The sequence below is a fragment of the Zalophus californianus genome, chromosome 15 (assembly GCF_009762305.2).
Source record: "Zalophus californianus isolate mZalCal1 chromosome 15, mZalCal1.pri.v2, whole genome shotgun sequence".
Taxonomy (NCBI): Eukaryota; Metazoa; Chordata; class Mammalia; order Carnivora; family Otariidae; genus Zalophus; species Zalophus californianus.
In genome coordinates this window covers 2970623-2991234 of record NC_045609.1, presented here as the reverse complement: position 1 = coordinate 2991234, position 20612 = coordinate 2970623, and the positions used below count along the sequence as shown (strand labels likewise).

Here is a 20612-nt window from a genome sequence, read left to right as displayed (position 1 = left end):
GGCTAGCAGGAGAAGCTCTCTACGTGTACTAGCAAGAAAAAGCCTGATACTTCTCCTGTGGTATCATCACAAGATGGACAGCCTGTAAGCTTTGCCACGTTCCATTGGTTATAAGGTACAAGTTCTCCCGCATTCAAGGAGAAGGGATGCTGCTTAATAGCAGGTGCAGAGACCATGGGGCCATCCTAGAATTCTGCCTACCACACTGGGTTGACTCCTACTGCACTTATCTTCAGGTAGACACACACTGCATCTATTTAGGCATAAATAGTAACTTAATAAAATAAAGTAATTGAGGGGCACCTGAGTGGCTCAGTCGGTGAAGCCTCTGCCTTTGGCTCAGGTCATGATCCCAGGGTCCTGGGATCGAGTCCCGAATTGGGCTCCCTGCTCAGTGGGGAGTCTGCTTCTCCTTTTCCCTCTGCCTGTTGCTCCCCCTGCTTGTGCTCTCTCTCTCTTTCTGACAAATAAATGAAAAATCTTAAAAAAAAAAAAAGTAATTGAAGACTCTGAACCATCAAAGCTTACTTTCAATATTTTTATAAACATCTTAGGACTTCAAATATGTAAAAGTATATGTTATTTTATCAGAAAAAAACAATATGATAAACTACTGAAATCCAAGCACTTTGATACTTACGTAGGTGAACTATTTAAGACCAGAGTTATTTAGGAAAATATTTCCAAAAAATAAACAGAAAAATTTAAAAGAATCTCATTGTAACATAAGCTACAGGCAATAGAGGGACTTAGGGGCCATATATTGTAGGGTAGGTAGTACCTACTATCAATTATACTTTTATATAATTTCCTGAGGACTCAGGAACTTTATTTTTCTTTTTTCGGTAGTAGGTAAAAATAAAACTTCAGTTAGTTTTGTTTTGTTTCCCCACCTTCCATAGAAAATCCGAGGATTAGCAAGGTATCCTCTTAGATTCTTTGAACCTAAAGCCTATTACTAAACACAGACTCTGTGTGTGCATGCGTGTGTGTGTGTGTGTGTGTGTGTGTGTGTGTGTGTGTGTGTGAGAGAGAGAGAGAGAGAGAGAGAGAGAAATACACATATAAACACACATGAAGCCATTCAGTGGGTACCGATGGATAGAATTATTTTGGTCATTTAAAGTGTCCTTGTTGGACTTTAGGTGACAGGGGAAGCAGTTTTACAAATCACCCTCATCACTCTGCTACCCTGGGGACTTAGGAAGAAATCCTCAGCATCATGTTTTGCTGACTTTGATGACGGTCTCAGTTTTCTTTCTAACTATAATTCTAAAGTTATCATTTTAAATTCATACACATTTTATAGTCCTTCAGGAGCCCGACTCAGCAAATATTAGTTCTTCCTTCCTTTTTCTTTTCTTTTCTTTCTTTCTTTCTTTTTCTTTCTTTCTTTCTTTTTCTTTCTTTCTCTTTCTTTCTTTCTTTCTTTCTTTCTTTCTTTCTTTCTTTCTTTCTTTCTTTCTTTCTTTTCTTTCTTCCTTTCTTTCTTTCCCCTTCCTTCCTTCCTTCCTTCCTTTTGTTTTTAGTTTTGTTTGTTTTGTTTTGTTTTTTAAGCTGGTACTTTCTATACCAGACCCAACATTAGATGTATTTGTATAAACATCATTTTTAGATGAACTCAGACAAACCCCTAAGGCTTCCTGTAAGTGAGGCTTATCTTACATTACTCTCTGACTCACACTGGTTTCTCCTTGACTCAGTAAGTGCTACTTTAGTCCACTTCAGAGAGGGGAATCTAGGGAGACAGACTTGTTCCCCAGGGTTTTCAGTGAGTCCATCCTGTCTTTCTGTCCACCCCTGACTCTTATCTCTCCTCCAAAAGCCGTCGCTGAGTGCGGTGTTGAAGGAAAGCTGCTGTCCTATCAGGGCAGCGGGCCCACCTGCCAGGCTTCCCCAAACAAACCTGCAGGCAGACGGGGCGCAGAAGCTGGTCATTCCCGAGGCCAGCGAGCTGCTTCTCCCCCACGGAGGCGCAGACTGAAGTGAGCACAGGGGTGTGGCTGGAGTACGGGCTCTCTCCTCGTTCCTGAAGCAAGTGGAGAGCCCACCAGTCTCCCTGGGAGCTCCCCCAGCCAACTTCCAGAGCCACCCCAGCACCCGGAGCCTAAGGGATTATGGAGAGTTGATTTATTTCTGGGCAATCACTCAGATCTCTCCAAAATGTATATTCTTGCCTCAAATCTATATCCCCCTGGACTGCTTTCTAGCTTCGTTTAAAAGGGCTTCATAATTTCCATAGCAACAGATTACCACGTGCCCTATTTTGGAACAAGGTCAGGTTTCACTCGAGACTCAAAGTGACATGACAGGATAATTCTGCAGTTAATGGAAACAGGTGGAAATATAGAAGCGGGGATACCTTCCAAGACACACAGACTTTTAATTACACTCATGTTCACTTCTATGTTGATTCAACTCTACAGAGAATTTAAATATTTGAAAAACAAACAGATTGCACGAAAGAGCCCTCCTAACACTGACAGCCTGAGAAACAATATTTTTCTTCCTCATCTAGATGATAAAAATATATAAGAATGGCCATAGTAAAAGAGTATAAACTACACCAGGGGATACTCTGCACATCGTTTAAGGTGTGAATATTGTTTCCCGGTTATTAGACCCACAGAGTCTCTTGTTCTAGCATGTTAGGTGAGCTGTTAGATTCTAGATTTGCCAGAGATTACTGCAATCTTAATCACGCTCTTGTCAACATTCTCTCTTAGTAGCATTTTCCTAGATGTGGCTTTCCTTAAATTTATAGGTGAAAATAAAGGAAACATAAACTCCAGTGTATTGGTATCACTGGTTCCCTCTGTCATTCTCACACAGTCCAGAGTGAGTCAAGGAAAGCTCATTCTGGAGGAGTTCATAAAGGACGTCCCGGCCAGCAATGAAAATAGGGCAAACCTGTAATTCTTAGCCACGCAATGTTAAATGTCAACACCATCAATAAGAAATCATAAGCTCTGTGAACATATTTCAATGAAACGATAGTGAAATCCAGCATCCTGGGTAGAGGTAGGTTCATCACACGCATATTTGCATGGTATCATCACCACATTTTCCAGACCCTCATCTGCTCTTAATGCACACCTACTCTATCGGAAGAAGCAATGCTGCACGTCTGTTCTCTTGATACCGAGGGCTAATGACGTGCTGGGGAAGGTGTGGGGACCAGCAACAGGGTAGTAATAGGGCAGGTGAGGACAAGCAGGTAAGAGAGCAGGTGTTCCTCAAAATGAGTCTGGATCATAGAAAGAGGGCAAGGCAGGAAAGCAGGTGGTGGACAGAGGCATGGGTGCTGCGGTCAGGTTACTCAAGCCAGGAAACACCCCCGGCCTCGAACAGTGCAAACAAATGTGCGTATGTTTCCATCTGTCGCTTCTGCTATTTAGAGGCTATGTTAACTCCAACCATTAGTGGTTGTAGCAGTTTACAAATACAGTTTGTGGGAAACGACTCTTATATCCAGAGCAAATACCTCTCTGCTTTGATCTGATCAAACATCTAATATACTTTCTACTGTTTCTTGAATGTGTTCTCAAACTGTATGCTTTTATTTTTTTATATTTTAAGGTTTTTATTTATTTATTCGAGAGAGAGAGAATGAGAGATAGAGAGCACGAGAGGGAAGAGGGTCAGAGGGAGAAGCAGACTCCCCCCTGAGCCAGGAGCCTGATGTGGGACTCGATCCCGGGACTCCAGGACCATGACCTGAGCCGAAGGCAGTCGCCTAACCAACTGAGCCACCCAGGCGCCCAAACTGTATGCTTTTAAAGAGTCCCCAAATACTCCCCCAAAAAATAAGAACTCAGGAAGTTTTAGTCAATTTTCCAAAAATCAATGATAAACAGAGCTCTGGATTTCCTTCATCGTCACCCTCAGGAACCCGAGACAGGAAGATCTGTGTAATATTGAGGCACAGTATGTCTCAGATTCTCCTTCATCTCAGAAGCATTGTTGGTGGTGTTTTTTTTTTTCTTTCACCCTACATATACCCAAGAATAATTCCAATTATTTATCCTAACTCTGCTACATGATTTAGAATTCTCTTTACTGTACCTGTGGAATGCCGCTGATGTACTCTCCTAAACTTATCTTAAGAAGTGCATGCCTGGGTTAGCCTGGTGATGGGTATTGAGGAGGGCACGTTCTGCATGGAGCACTGGGTGTTATGAGCAAACAATGAATCATGGAACACTGCACCAAAAACTAATGATGTAATATATGGTGATTAACATAACAATAAAAAATTAAAAAAAAAAAAGAAGTGCATGCCTTCTGCATCACCATGTTTTGGTGGTTTGGCAGGATTCTACCAGAGATGGACAGTATATATCAGCTGAGACATAATATTTTATTGACTTGCAATCCATATACTTGCTAAAAAATTATGTGATCAACATCTATCATTATTAGAAGGGGTTTATTAATAAGTATTCAATCAATTCCCCTTTCTGAAGGCACGAACACACATTTATGTTACATGATTCATATATCAAAATATGTTACAGGAATATATAAATATGTTAAATCATATAATTTTGTTGGTACCCAATATAATTTAATCTAGATTTAACCCTAAAACAAGTCAAACATAAAGGAAAATACTCAAGTTAACCCCCAGAATGACAGTGAATATATTCTGCCAACCTGTATTAATTAGGGGCCCTAATGTGAAAATATGCATGGAAACTGACCTTTATGCAATGGTAACAGAAATTAGAATAGTAATAGCAGAACTAGAATTTGAACTTGCAACCTAACAGAATCCTAAATAAAATGTTATTTATTCAAAATACAAGCCAATTAGTCAGCAAATAGATCTGATTAAAGCAAGCTGTTGGTGATCTTCTATTTCAACAATACTTTAAACCTCTGGGTAATATAAGAAGAGCCTGGACATAATAAGATTATAACTTTGCAGTGCATGGTGATAGGAAGAGAAGAGCAAAAATATCTGCAGTAAGAGGACTCCACTATGCTTCTATGGTTGCAAGTTTGAAGACTATTTTTGTATAAAATTTTCCTTATAGTTGTCCCATTTCTTTTATATAAATGAGTTTCTGAAATATATTGGAACTATTCTACATAAAATATATAACGAATAAGTGCCCACTGGTCTCTGGAGGGGAGGTGGGTGGGGGGATGGGGTAACTGGCTGATGGGCATTAAGGAGGGCACGTGATGGAATGAGCACCGGGTGTTATATGCACCTGATGAATCACTAAGTTCTACCCCTGAAACTAATAATACACTATATGTTAACTAACTTGAATTTAAGTAAAATTAAAAAAAATGCAACATAATCTTTGGCATAATAAAGAAATCTGAACATTTTCTTCAGGCATTTGTTTCTAATAGCGTTTTCATGTTATTAAGTGGAATATTTTTACCTGAGAAAAACTTCTGAGGGAAGAAACACGGGTTGTCCAGGGGTCCAACACTGACCACTCTGCATTGATTGGGGTGTGTGTATGATTTAGTTAATGTCAGGGAATATTCTACTTCTCAGTCCCTTTCCCTGTGCTGTTCTAACACCCACTAGGTTGCCAATTTCTAAGAAATGGTGCATTCAGCAGTAATTCAGTGATAGCTACATGATTGACATTTTAAAATTCATTGGTACTCTTAGAATTGTCTCAGTAAAAAAGGAACTAACTTGATTGTCATCGGAGTCGAAAGAGTTGAATGAGATCACTTGTTCTCAAAACAGTACATACAAAAACCATGCTTTCTTCAGAACAGGTTTTTTTTTTTTCCATTTTTTTCAAAACCTCACCTCCAATCCGATCCAGCGTTAATAGACGCACTACAACAGATTTCAAATTGCTAAGGAAGCACAACTGTTAAGTCCTTCTCCAAGATAAGTGCATCTCCATATCTCTTAATTCATCAAGGCGGTAAGATTGGTCACTAACAGAAGTGATGAAATATTAGGAGACTATCAGCTACAAAATGTCTTCACACCATAATCTCAAATATCAAAAATTTACCCAATCAAGAAGAATAAGGTTTCTCTCTCACATTGTCCAATTCTCTCCCAAACCAACGCACAGGACAAACCAACTGAAATTTACAGAAAAATAAATAAGTAAATAAAGTCACTGGCTCTTCCCAGCTCTTCCACTCTCTCCTTCTCACTTAAATACAAGACTCTTTTCAAGAAGATCATCTGTACCTCCCACTTCCGCTCTGACGCTTCAGTGCGGATTCTACTACCTACCGAACATCTCACTGCTTCCCATCCAGGTCCTATGATCCTCAATCTTCTCTTCCCTTCCCCTTTCAGGACTTTGTGGAACCTCTGAGGTAGTCCTACTAGCATATCTTGCATTGGCAGAAACCACGCGCTCCTGGAGTTCTCCTGAGCCTCCACCTCTCCTTTTCAGTGTCTTGTTAGTGGCTCTTTTTCTCCACCTTCAAATTAAAACAAACAAACAAACAAACAAACAAACAAAACAAAAAAAAACCACTCAGATTCTAGCTTAGGCTCTCTTCTCAATGATGAACCCCATCTCCCCCCGTAGCCCTCTGTCCACTCCAACCCATGGATCTGCCGGTGGAGCAGACAACTCCCAAGCTTGGATGGGAGTTGGATGGAGCACATCTCCATCCCCATTCATTTCTGCTTACTAGACATCTCTATTTGGATGTGCCAAAAACTTAACAAGAGATGTGAGATCCCTCCATCAACTCCACTGTCCCCCATGGTGTGCATGTAGCCAGGGTCCCCTGTCCACAAAAGACAGTCCTATCTGTACAGTCGTCTGAGTCGGAAATCTGGGAGTCACTTCAGATCCTTCACATTCTCTCACTTCCCCTCCAATCAAGGACACATTGGTGTTGTTATCCATACCTCCTGAACATATCTCAAATATATTCTTTATTCTCCAAACCCTGGGCACCACGACTGTTGATCCTCAAAATAGACAAGAGACTCTGAACTCTCCATAACTGTTCCTGCCTCTCTTCAATCTATTCTGCATATCACAAAGGGTTGTCTGAAAAGTCTTTCTGATTAAGTCACTTTTTAGTGACATTTCTGATTTAGGTCACCATTTAGAATCCATTCATGTTCTCTGCAATCTCTTAAAATCTGGCCTCATTCTTCTTTACAGAATTCCTTCATCATTCTCCGTCCTTGACTACCTACATATCAGTGACTCTGAACACTATTCATGTAGTGCTCACAAATGCTATTTTTTTCTGCTGGAAAAAAAACTAATTTTTATCTCCAGCCCACACTCTGTACACATACTACACGCCCAATGGATTTTTACGTTTTCTTGAAATCTTAAATATTTCCAGCTCCTGAACATTTAAACTAGGTTATTCTCTAAGCTAATGTATATGCCTCCATAATATAGCATTGCATATTTTGTTATTTATTCCTGTATTTCTTGGTCAGTGTTGATCTTGTCCACAGGGTCATATGTGTGATAAAACCAAGAAACAGGTCTCCCTCGTAATCCTAGCATCTAACATAATGACTGGAAGTAGCGGTTTATTTGAATTTATTTTAAAATAATAGTTTTACTTGATGGAGAAAGTATGGAAATCTCAACCCGGAAAAAATTAAACATGTATATGTAACATGTAAGACTTTCGGCAAAAATATCTGTGTATGATTTTTATGTAATTCTCACAATAATTTCTCAAAATAATTGTCTTAGTCAGTTTGGGTGGCTCTCACAAAAATACCACATACTGAGTGGCTGGAATAACAAACATTTTTTTCTCATAGATCTTGAGGCATGGTTGGGTTTTTAGTGGAGGCACTTTTCCTGACGCATAGATGGCCACCTTCTTGGGGCATCCTCAGGGAAGGGAGGAAAAAAGGGGGAAGAAGGCAGAGGGAGGGAGAGATTGAGCACACACGGGTGAGTGAGGGTATGCTCTGGTCCCTTCCTCCGCTCTTTGGGATACCAATCCCAAGCAGTCCCAACACGGGGGCTCTACTCTCATGACCTCATTCATGTAAACCTAATTACCTCTCAAAAGCCCCACCTCCAAATACCATCATATTGGGAATTGGGGCTTCACCATATGGATTTTGGGGGGAGTCAAACATTCAGTCCATGACAGCAGTCATCATTATCTCCATGATTAGAGAAGAGAAACCTGAGGTTAGAGAAAAATGATATTGCAATGCCTTGCAGATAGTAAATGCTGAAGTCCTTCTAATAGCACGATAGGTCTTCTCTGATCCAGCCACTGTGTTCTGTAGCAGAAAAAAGCTCTTGTTCCCTTCCCATTCTGTACATCAGCTCTAGTACATTATTGCTGTACCCCCACTAAATATGCACCTGCTTCTGGGTCTGTCTACTTGCTTCCACATTTGCCTGCAACACTTTTTCTCTCTTGCTCTTCACTCCAACTCCTAGACATGGGACATCTTGTTCACACCTTTGGGTCTTCTACATCTCAGCTAGAATCCACAGTGTGACAGCTTCTTTATCACCCAATTCTTAGTCAAATGCCCTTCCTGTACACCATTAGAATATCTGGAACATATATCCTACACGGTAAATGTTTATTTGTCTCCTCCATGCACTGCAATCTCCTATGTGTTCCTCAGCATCATATTCCTGGAACTTAAGAGAGTGCCTGATAATTGGAAAATGCTTAACATATATTTACATAGTATTAAATAAACGGATACAAAAATCCATATTTAAACTCAGGTCTGTCTCTTTCACAGCTCAAGACTTTGCAGTGCATGCAGAATAACTGGTAATGGATGTAACTAAAATCTAGTGGATCATTTGAGGTTCTACAAGATGCTGAGTGAGAAAGACATAATTATTAAGTTAGAATCATTTCAAGGCATTTTATTAGTTGTTTAGGAAACAACTATCTCAAAGAACCAGAAGGTGAGCATAAATCACTGTATCAAAACACCAGCCATTCCTGTGGACATAAAGTTTTACCAAAGAGAAATGAGAAACTAAGACTTTTTTATGCCCTTTGATTTATGTGGGCAGGGGAAAAAAATGTTCTCAACTCAACAATCTATTTGGTAATTCCTGAGAGAATAAACAAAAGCCATAGAAATGTACTTTTATTAGACCAAAAGTAATGAAATAAAAATAATATATAAAATTAACAGTAAAGTAAATGTGAATACTTCCCCACGGGGTACACTTAAACAGATCTGCTATAGGACCAAGCTGTGATTAAAAATTAAAAAAAAAAAGAATACAAATATATAACAAAGAAATATTCCCTATATGGTTACAGGATAGATTCTTTTTTTAAAGATTTTATTTATTTATTTTAGAGAGGGAGAGAGAGAGAGAGAGAGAGTGAGTGGGGAGGGGCAGAGGGAGAGGGAGAGTGACTCTCAAGCCGACTCCACGCTGAGAGAGGAGCCCAGTGTGGGGCTCCATCCCAGGAACTTGAGATCGCGACCTGAGCTGAAATCAAGAGTCAGACGCGTAACTGACTGAGCCACGCAGGCGCCCCATACAGGATAAATTCTTGAGTAACGATGCCCCTCTCCTACCATGGCTTTATATTTTAATGTTATAAAATGTGGTAATTTGACAGTTCAAAGCTACACTGACCTTACAGTTTCTTCCTCTTATTTTATGGGCTACAGTGCTACCCAACAGAAGCTCATACATTTACTTTTATCTTCATAAAAGTAAGCCTACACTTCTGCGTATTCTTTCAATTAACTTATTAGCTTCTTTGTACTTAATTAAAGTGAAAGCAACCTAAACCTTTACCATCATTCATGCAAATCTCTGAACAAGGACCAGATTTTGTGATCTATCTCATAAAAATACTATTTAATATACTGAGGAATTGTATTATAGTTCTAACACTAATGTGCAGAGTATATTAAAAGAAATGTCCTGAAAAATCAATCTGAGAGTATAATGTAATAAGACCTTTCTGTGTGAAAGCCTTCATAGTATACTACACTTGAGGAATAGTCTTAGAAGCTATAATAATAATAGAGGCACCTTGTATAGAACAATCACCATGAATCTTTTAAAGTCAATGTTATCATCTCCAACAGAAGAATGGGGAAATATAGGCTTAAGGTTACTAAATTAACTTCCTGGAATGAAACAGGCACTAAAAAGCAGAGCAAGATAATCAATCTGCCCGTCTCTAAAACCTACATTCTTAGTCATCTCTATCAACTGCCTCAAAGTTAAAGAAATCCAAAGTGAGTATTAATTTGTCAAAAAGGAAAGATTCATCCTGTGGCCCAGCACATCACTTCAATATCGCTGCCCAGGGTCTTTACCAAAGAGATCATTCTATTTGTAAAATTGTAAGTGAAATAGTAGCAAGATGAGAAACTGATGGTCATTTTCAATCAAGTCTTCGCACTGAACTTATCTTCTAATGAATTACACACTATGCCTTTGGGGTTACAGTGAGGCCCACAAATGTCCTTAATACAATGTATTCTTGGAAACCCTGTTCATCATCCCATTTCCATACGTGAAATGCTAGAGTTACCAAGAATGTTAAAACACTCATACAGTAACACAGACACCAGGAAGGTCTTATCTGTATCTGTTATGACTATTACAATCCACTTTGTATACATACATATGTTAAAAGCATACAATTCGTTCTCTCCTGAACTATAATTATTTATGTGCCTAAATACCTCAGAGGATAGGAAACTACATTAAGGCAGGGACAATGTTTCATTCTTATTTATATCTTCCGGGCTCTTCCCATACAACTTAATACAAAGTTTCTACTCCAAAGTCTGGTGTATCAAAATCTATAATTCTTTATTTCACCTTCTTCATTTTTCATCATCTGTGTAGTCTAGATTATTTTTGGTTAGTTTGATCTACCTATCCATCATAATGCATTGATTAATATCTAGCTTAAAATGTTCTTCTGGCAAGTCTCCATTTAGAATGGGACATTTTTAAAGAAAAGGTTTTTATTTATTGGGAAGAGAATCAAATTGACTGATTCATTATGAGGGTCTGTTCAGTTAAACTATTAAGTGATTACTAATTGTGGCAAACTGTGCCTTCCAGAGACGCTCACCCCCGTATCTCTCTTCACAAATGTAGCCATGTAGTACATATTCACTTAAATTCTAATGGTCTTGTAGGTCTATGATCTAAATCAAAGTCACGATGCTATTTTTGACCCCAGGAACAGATATGTAATAGGTATCCTCAAACACTGCTTTGCAGATGGAAGTGACAAGTGTTCAGAAAAAGAACATTTTCTTATTCATGGCCTGTTTCTAAAATTGATGAGGACAGGGTGCCTGGGTGGCTCAGTTGGTTAAAATTGATGAGGACAGAATTTTGTCTTTCATATTTACCAAGGTGTCCCTGCATCTTGTCTATCACATAGCAGACAATCAATAAATACTTATCAGTTGAAAAAAAAAAAAAAGAGAGAGAGAGAGAGAGAGAGCCCATGGTCTCTCCTCTTGAACCTATGCAGAAATGTCATTCTGACTGCAGTGCAAGTGACACTATGTAACTTCTGAAACTGGGTGATCAAGGCTTTCCAGGTTCCATCCAGATCTCTTGAGAGGATAACTTGACATCCTGACTTGTGATGAGACCAGGCAGACAGACTACAGGAAGAGTCTGTGGGATTCCTCGACGAACAAGACAGGCCTGGACAGCTGTCTTAGTTCCTGCCCCTCCTCTGCCCCCAATTTGAGCACCATTTACCATCTGACGCAACTTTGAGACCCTGACCCAGAACTGCTAGCTAAGAACTTCCCAAATGCTTCGACTCACTGAACTACAAGGAATCATAAATTTTTTATCGTTGCTTCAAGGTATTTGTTATACAGCAAGAGTAACTAGAACATTGATTTTTCTTAGAACATAAATTCTTTCAGAACAGCATCTGGGGACTCAGTTAATTACCTGCAAGTCCTAAAAAATAAAATTAAATATTTGCTGATGGTTTGATCAGGTTCATTTCATTGAGGACATGCAAGGTCTTAAATATTACATTTTAAAAATTCATGATAACTAATATAAAGGACATAGCAACTCTCATAATCTTATATATTAAAAAAATAACATTCAATTAGTGTAGCTTATCTCCATTGCACATATTTTGGGTCTTTAACTCATAATGCTTGTTTATATTCAATCGTGTGATTAGTTGAAATCTAAAAACCTGAAATTCTTTGCCACTCTTACAAGTGATAACTGACTTTCATTTAGCATTATTTATTGAGAAAAAAAATTAAACTTATAGAATTTCCTCTTTTAAAAAAGATTTCTAGGTATTACAATGTCCATGATTTTAGAGGATATTTTCTCATTAAGGCTCAGTAATAATAAATAACACATTAGGTAATGTGTTTTAACATTTCTTAGTTTCACTAATGTTTCTATGTAATATTTACTCATAGTATAGGTAGCATCCAACAAAATGCAAAAAAAGACATAGGTATTAGGACTATATACTACAGGGGCACCTGGGTGGATCAGTTGGTTAAGCAACTGCCTTCGGCTCAGGTCATGATCCCGGGGTCCTGGGATCGAGTCCCGCATTGGGCTCCCTGCTCGGGGGGGAGTCTGCTTCTCCCTCTGACCCTCCCCCCTCTCATGTGCTCTCTGTCTCATTCTTTCTCTCTCAAATAAATAAAATCTTTTAAAAAAAGACTATATACAATAAATCTATATTAACTATGGAAATCACCTCCCTCTATTGTGTGACTTATATGTGCCCTTAGGAAGTAATAAGTTCAATATATTTAAATGTCAAACCTGTCATATGACTAAGGTCAATTATAATTTCTCTCCATACAGAAGGAAATGCTATAGATTCTTCTAGAATGCTTTTTCTATCCCCCATTTGTTTTATAATGCAGATGGAGATCTGGTAACCTTGTGAGAAAGTATACTTTGACTGACAGTATCCACTGCTGCCATCACCAGTTTTCTGAAAAAAAATTCAAGTGGTGACCAAGAAATTATTATCAAGGGCTATACATGTGCCAAATATGTGAAGTTCTGCTACCTCCCCTACAGAAATCCTTCCAACAGTGACAAGGGACATCATCTTAGCAGGGCAAGAGGAATTTACTCAAGTTCCTCTGATGCGATGAGAGGTTTGGAGAACCCAAGGTAGACAGGAGCCCGAACACACACTCACATTCTGAGACTCAGCACCTCGGCTCCCCCTCAGTTCTCTGCCTCCCATCACCACACTCTATGTAAAGTAACCCACTCATGGCATGAAGAGACGTTCTGTTTCTGAGAGTACTCGGGCATTCCTCTTGCTGCCCACTTTACCACATATCAGTACCCACACTCAGTCTTCTTGGATGCAAGAAACTAACATTCCATCACTCTTTTCCAGTTCTTTCTGTTGTAAGAATTGTTCTAACGTGGAAAGAAATCATGTGGATCAAAACTGGTCCTGCCTGGTTCCATCCCTTTTACAAGTTTTCAAGGGGTGCCTTGGGGGCACTGTTGGTTGAGTGTCAGACTCTTGGTTTCAGCTCAGGTCATGATCTCAGGGTCATGGGATCGAGCCCCACATCAGGCTGCACGCTGAGCACGGAGTCTGCTTAAGTTTCTCTCTCCCTCTCCCTCCACTGGTAGGAAAAGTGGCAACTCCCTTTGTGTAAGGCCTAAAACTTAGAAAATTTTCTTTCTTTAAAAAAAAAATACAAATTTACAAATGTAAAATTAAGAGCAAAAGTGAACATTTATTTAACATGAGAAAATAAATCACGGCTATCTACATTTTTTAAATAGTTGGCCTATGCCACGAGCATCACAATATCCAGATTTTTTTTTTCCAAAATAAATGAGTACATGTGATACAAATCGCTAGTACTTTTTTTTCTTACATGTTTTGGCCTCATCATCTTTGATTGTTTCTTGAGAGACAGCAATTTTGTTATACTGATATCTCTACTGATAATTGAAAGATAATTTGTTCTTCTAGTTACTGTGATTTATCTTCTTGTTTTTGATACCTCAGAGATTCTCCATCAACCACTTTGCTGCAGTCCTGGGAAGGGCTCATGAGATCAGGGCTAGTGAGTGAGGCACTAACCCTGTGTACACGTGGGAGCTCGCTAATCAAGACAAATAACAAGATAATATTTTAATGCAATGTTTTGGGGGGGAAAAAAACCCACCAGCAGATACAGGCACACCCACACACACGCACACACACCTGCAAGTACACATTTTCATCTTGCCTTAGAGTCCAGCATGGTTCAGCATGTCACTGCGGAAGAGTAAGATGTTCTGAGTCTCCCCCTTAGGTGACTGCGTGGTCAACCAGCCTCCAGAGGAATGAGATCACCAGGCAAATTTTACCACTAAGGACACAGACTCAGAGTGTCTGCTTAGCTACTGCAGAAGGCTAAGAGTAACATCCCAGCTCTGCTCTAAGCACTTCATGGCAGTTTCATACCTACTTCCAACAACCCCATGAAGTATGTACATTTTATATTATTTTTGTTCATGCTAAATTAAATGAAACACAGAGGGGGTTGAGTAATTATAGGTAGGTTATAGATAGGAAGCAACAAAATTGAATCCCGATTTTTTTTTTTATCTTAAAACCAGAGCTACTAATGGTTATGGTATCCTGTTGTAATAATCTGTTTTGTCAGTGAAAAATAAGCCACAAGATAACAAATCTTGTACCAAATTGTTCTATTCTGCCTAATTTTATGCAATGGAAGCTCATTTCTGCACACAATTTTGATATTAAAAAACTTGGCACCAGGGTGGCTCAGTAGTTAAGCGTCTGCCTTTGGCTCAGGTCATGATCTCAGGGTCCTGGAATGGAGCCCCATGTTGGGCTCCCTGCTCAGTGGGGAGACTGCTTCTCCCTCTCCTGCTCCCTCTGCTTGTGCTCTCTCTCTCTCTCTAATAAAAAAAATACTCCCAAAAAACCTATATTAATGTCTTACAGGATATTCTAATGTATATGGATGAAATCCTTCTGAAATCTAAAGGTCATGAATGCGGTGGGTGATAAATGGACTTAAATCATTGTAATGGTCTACATTTTTTTATATTCAGTCAAGCAACATTCACTCTAAATAAATTGAAAATCTAAGAATGTACATTGTAAAAAAAATTAAGGATGATTTTAAGCATGTCAAGACACATCTTTTAAAAAATCCACATAAAAATATGAGTGAGGCTTTAAAAGGTCCTCACTTTCCCTATCTGCTAAATCATAAAAGATAGGACAGTCTAGGGGCGCCTGGGTGACTCAGTCGGTTAAGCATCTGCCTTCAGCTCAGGTCATGATCTCAGGGTCCTAGGATCGAGTCCTACATTGGGTTTGCTGCTCAGTGGGGAGTCTGCTTCTCCCACTCCCTCTGCTGCTTCCCCTGCTTGTGCTCTCTCTCTCTGACAAATAAATAAATAAAATCTTTAAAAAAAAAGATAAGATAATATCTACCAGGGAAGGCAGATACAAAGGAAGTATATGAGCATCTCCCCTCCCTAGAAAATGTAATAATGCTAGCATTCTTTTCTACTGAACTTGGAAGCCAACTCAGGATTTTAGACACAGCGCTCTATAGAACCATAAGCAATCACTAGGAGTTGTCTCTTGAGATGAAAGCTATTTGCCTTTCCTACTAAAAACATGAAGAAGACTCAAATTGGACTTGTGATCATGCCAGGAACCACGTTCCAAGTACACATACGGGAATACGTGTGTCGTAGGGAATGGAAGCCAGGACATGTCTTACGGTAGCAGATGGCCAGACGACCAGCTCACCTCTGGCTGACAGTGGCTGTGGAGCTGGACAGGGACGTCCTCATGGGAATGTCGATGTCATTGACATGGCTCAAGTGCTTTCTTAAGGAGCAGCTACTCAGTATCAAAGTGCTACCCTCTCTATTCAGGCTACGAGGCAGAATACAAATATTTATAATGGTTTTCAAATGTTTGTTCAAGAAACACTGGAGTGAATGCTTCCTTTTTCATAAACTGTCAAACAAACAACAGATGGCAACATCCACTAATCCCAAAAGGGGCAATGTTGGAACCAGTAAGTCGAAGATGACCCAGTAAAAATCATGTATTAGCTTCCTGAGTCTTGCTCTTCAAAGTGTCTTCATTCTGCTAAGTTTGCAATATCGTATTTTTTAGTGTTATTTTTTTTTCCTGAAGTCTGCAAGATAGTGAGAGAAAAAGCAATTTTCAGTACATAGTCATTTAAATCAAATACATTTCATTCCTTTTCTCTCCATTGGGAGCAGAGTCCTGATTTTTACCACAGAAGACCTGGCAGAAAGCAACAGCTTCTTACAAATTGCCTGCTGGGCTTACTGAAACCTTTAAAATTATTATAGAGCTAATCACCACTCTCATTTGGTTGGTGAAGGCAACAGATATTTATTGTATCTACCATGTTCTGAGTTCTCGGAACATGATGCTTGACAATGTAGGTGCAAAGCAGATTTTCAATATGGCTGATGAGGGATGGGGCTCCAACAGTTCTGTTCCAGGTGATGTAAGGAGCTTTTTGATGAATCAATCACACTCCCCCCAAATCAGCGGCTGTTTAAGAATACACACACACATACACACACACACACACACACACACACACTCACACATTTGTAAAACTGAAGAGCTTATTTGGAAAACTAACTTTTCTTTTCCTCCGGATATTTCATAAATGCTGTGGCTTATGTGATCAACTACCATAAGCACTGATGTTTTGGACTGAATATCAACTAGTGTTCAGGGAAGCACAAGTTTTAGATACAGTTTTCAGTAAAATGGTTAGTACATCAGAAGCATTAAAATATCTTGGCTTGGACCCATGTTACCTATTCATGGAGCATGGGGGAGATCATAAAATCCAATCAAAGGATTGTGCCGCTGATAAGCCTTGGGAAAAGAGGACAAAGCCTTCTGAGGGGCACTAAAAACAAGTAAAGGCAGATCCAGAACAAGAATTTAGGATCTTGATAATCTGTACAGCCAGGTTTATAAGTTCATTATAATTCACCTTATGAGTTCCATAGATTTTATTGCACTTGACTTACATTCTGACATTTAGCAATAGACTTAACTTCTACTCACTTAATACTTAGAGATTCTAGTTGGAAAAAAAAAATTGCTTTCAAGTTGGAACGTAACTATTCCATCAAACCTTCTTACTGATGTTACTTAAAATCGATGTGTGAGTGTGCGTGTGCGTGTGCGCGTGTGTGTGCGCGTGCGTGTGTGTGTGTGCGTGTGCGCGTGCGTGTGTGTGTGTGTGTGTGTATCCCACCACCCTGAGAAAACAATCTAGATTTTAATGAGACTGTGGGTGATAATGTATTTTCTCTTTTTCTTCTGTTTGTTGAAACATGAGTTATCCTAAACAAGTATTCTTTCAATTATTTCATTCATTGTTCACTCTGGCATTCATTTAAATAAATAATCCTTTTTAGTAGCTCCTCTATACCAGATGCAGTTCTGGGCATGAATATTACACCACGTGACATACGGAAACTTACAGTAGAGACAGAAGACAGGCACATGATACTGGGGAGAGGCCCATGCTACAAAGAAAAATAAAGTCAGGTAAATAAACAAAGAGGGATGGGAAGTGGTAAGCTTGGAAGGCCTTTCTCAGATGGGGATTCACGCAGAGGCCTGAAAGGCGTAACCGTGATGAAGAGAGTGCCTGTCTGGAAGAACTTGAAATGCAAAGGCCACAGAGTTCTGTGAGCTTAGAATGTTCTAAAATACGGCAGGAACACAGGGTATTTCATTCAGGCTTGAGCACTGGGAAGAGGGACAGAAGATGAAATTTTCAGAGCTGGTGTCCATAACCAGCAATAAAGACTTAGATTTCACTCCAGGTATGATGGATAGGCCTTGGAAGGCCTTAGAAAACTCCTCTGCCTGATTTGTAGTGAAGAGAACGTACTCATGAACAATGCTGGGAAAGCAATAGTGGAAAGAGTGAAAACAAAATTGTTAAGAGGTTAGTTGGGAGCCTAGATTCTCATTTTAAAGCTCTAATTAGAGAACTGTGATCAATAATGATAATGATAATAATAACAATAACAATAATAATAAAAATAGTACCCCAGGAAAGTATCCTGGTAGAAGTAAATGTTGATTGAGTCACTGGTGCTTTGCATTCTCCTAAACGCCGTAAGCATAAAATGTTATGAAATTACCCAGTGATACCAGGAAACAGGTACTATTGTCAGGCACATTATTTAGTGGGAAGTTGGAAGTGCGCAGACACATAATATGTTGCCCAAAGCTGAACATCTAGCAAGTGGTGGGGCCGGAAATGGAGTTCACTCCATCCAAATTAGACTTTTGTGCTCAATTCAAAAGGCCTGGACTGAAATCTTGCTTACTTTATGGCAGAAAACTGGCATCTATGCATCTCATCATGGGGCTTCGGAGCTGTCGAGAGCGGAGAGGACAATGTGGACCACCTGGGCAGCATTGGTTCCTTCTGTTTGTTAATAAAGCCCTCCCTTTCTCCTCAGAAGTATCCAGCTTGGTCCCAAGTCATATGCCCTTTGTATCTGAAGCCCCCAGGGGCTCTTCTGTAGTGGTTGTTGGTTGCGTACAGTCCTAGCAAAGGATGGGGTACAGCCCTCTCCTTCTGCAAGTGGAGAAATCTGCCCATTTGTCAGCAAACATCTCTTGGTTCCTTTGCTCCAGGACCAGTGGTGCCTCATAGATAGAGGCTTGCAGGGAGAGTGTTTTATCAGTTTTATTCAGATCACCTAATTCCGTTATCTCAACACTGAAACATTGTAATCTGTTTTACTTCTAAATTATAGTAATGCTTCTTACCTCAGAAAAAAATGTTCAAAGCAAACAGCAAGCTCTGACATGTATCTCAACACACACATAAAAATATTCTCTAATAATGGGGGGGGGGAGAAACCAGCACATAGATTGTCTGCTTTTCCTCAACTTCTAGAAATTCACAAAATGAACAGGCAAGGGTTGAGTAATAGAGAAGCTACCAACAAAATCGTAACAATTACGCACAAATATGAACTGATCTGTATACCTTAGCAGAGGGTGATTGTCCTTATGGAAAGTTAATTTATCCTGGGAACAAGTAGGTTATCACTGTGCATATGTACCCGGTGCTTAATTCAATTCTAGTAAATAAAATCACCCACAGAAGCACTTTTATTTGAATTCCTGAAAATAGAAATTTAGGATAAAAGATAAATCAAATGTGTTTTTTCATTCTTAATATAAACAAACAAACAAAAAATCTATGTTGACTTTTTTCATGCTCTCAAGATTTCATTTTTTCTATGTGTGATACTTAATGGGAACGTAAAATAAAAGGACGAGTTTATTGACAGTAAAAACATTTTCAATGGTTGAAATAATTCATGCAGTTAAAATATTACATACATTTCAAAAGAAATGCCAACATCTTGATAGTATCAATAAAGATTAGTACTGGATGATTTTTAAAGTCACATTTTTCCCCATTTTATTGGTTCTTCCAAATGGGCTGTCAGCTAACCTGTGGGAGTACATTTACAGCTTGTTTTGAGTGGAGATCTGGTTGACTCACAACTTGAGTTCTCAATGCTTGTGTGAAGCACATATTGTAGCTTTAGAAACACAACTGCTGGATCAGAAACAAACTAGCATTCTATGAACAGAGCATCATCACCAAGAGCTCAATCACACAGGAGAGAAATGAGCTAGAACTCCACATGTCGATGGGTAATGTTTTCACTTCCGGGCACAAATCACGTTTGAAAGAAATGTGTAATTAAATGCTCTGCAGTTTGACGAAATTAGGGGTTCTATCATCATAAAACATTTAGTTTATTAAGTGGCCAACTGGGGAGAGGATTTCACTAGACCCTATTCACAGAGAGGAGACACAGTCTGAGGACTTTCATAGGCAGCTTCCAGGGTAAGACGTATACATTGACTTATGTTGGCTGGAGAAAAACAAAACCCCAAAACCAGTTGCCTAGTGCACAAACTGAAGAGGAGATATCTGTATGGTCATTTAGCTGTCTTTTCCTTGGATATAAATATTCTTAATTCAGGAAATATGAACTTTTTATTTTTACAGATTTTTTTAGGGCCATTGAAGCATCAACATATCTAAAGCTTCTTTTATGTTTCTATTCTCTAACTTGATGCCAAAGTGGGCTCATGAAAAAGCTTTTCAGACAGCTGATGTCCCTGCTGGCTGTGAACATAAAGAGACTGCTTTGGAACAGGCTGAGGAACCCCAGGAGAAGCTTTGGCAATGCTATTCCATTACTGCCCATCTGAATCCGTCACAGACATCCACTCGGACCTGAATTAACTCTGACGCACAAATAATCAATGCTAGATGTAAACCAGGCATTGGCTGACATTTTTTTGGTAACATGTCTATTTTAAATGCCAATTTTATTTAGATGCAAAAATAGGGAAAGATGGTGGGGATACATTTTAGCCAGCTAAATAAAAATGCTAGAAGTGGTAAACAATTGCATTTGCAGTTTAATCCTGTTACAAAATGCTTAGCTTCCTTTCTCAGTGTTCATGCATTTCCTTGCACAGGTACATCTCACCCTGAGAGCTAATATGTCAGTCCTAATCCTGGCCACTAGGTTGGCATTGAAATAATAAAAAAAAAAAATCGTGTT

At 39.2% G+C, this 20612-nt stretch overlaps 1 protein-coding gene across 1 annotated transcript in view; it reads right to left on the bottom strand.

The window, feature by feature from the left end:
• PCDH15 (protocadherin related 15) overlaps positions 1-20612 on the bottom strand; it is a 1343394-nt gene that overhangs the window by 931839 nt on the left and 390943 nt on the right. The gene's annotated exons all lie outside the window — the stretch shown is intronic.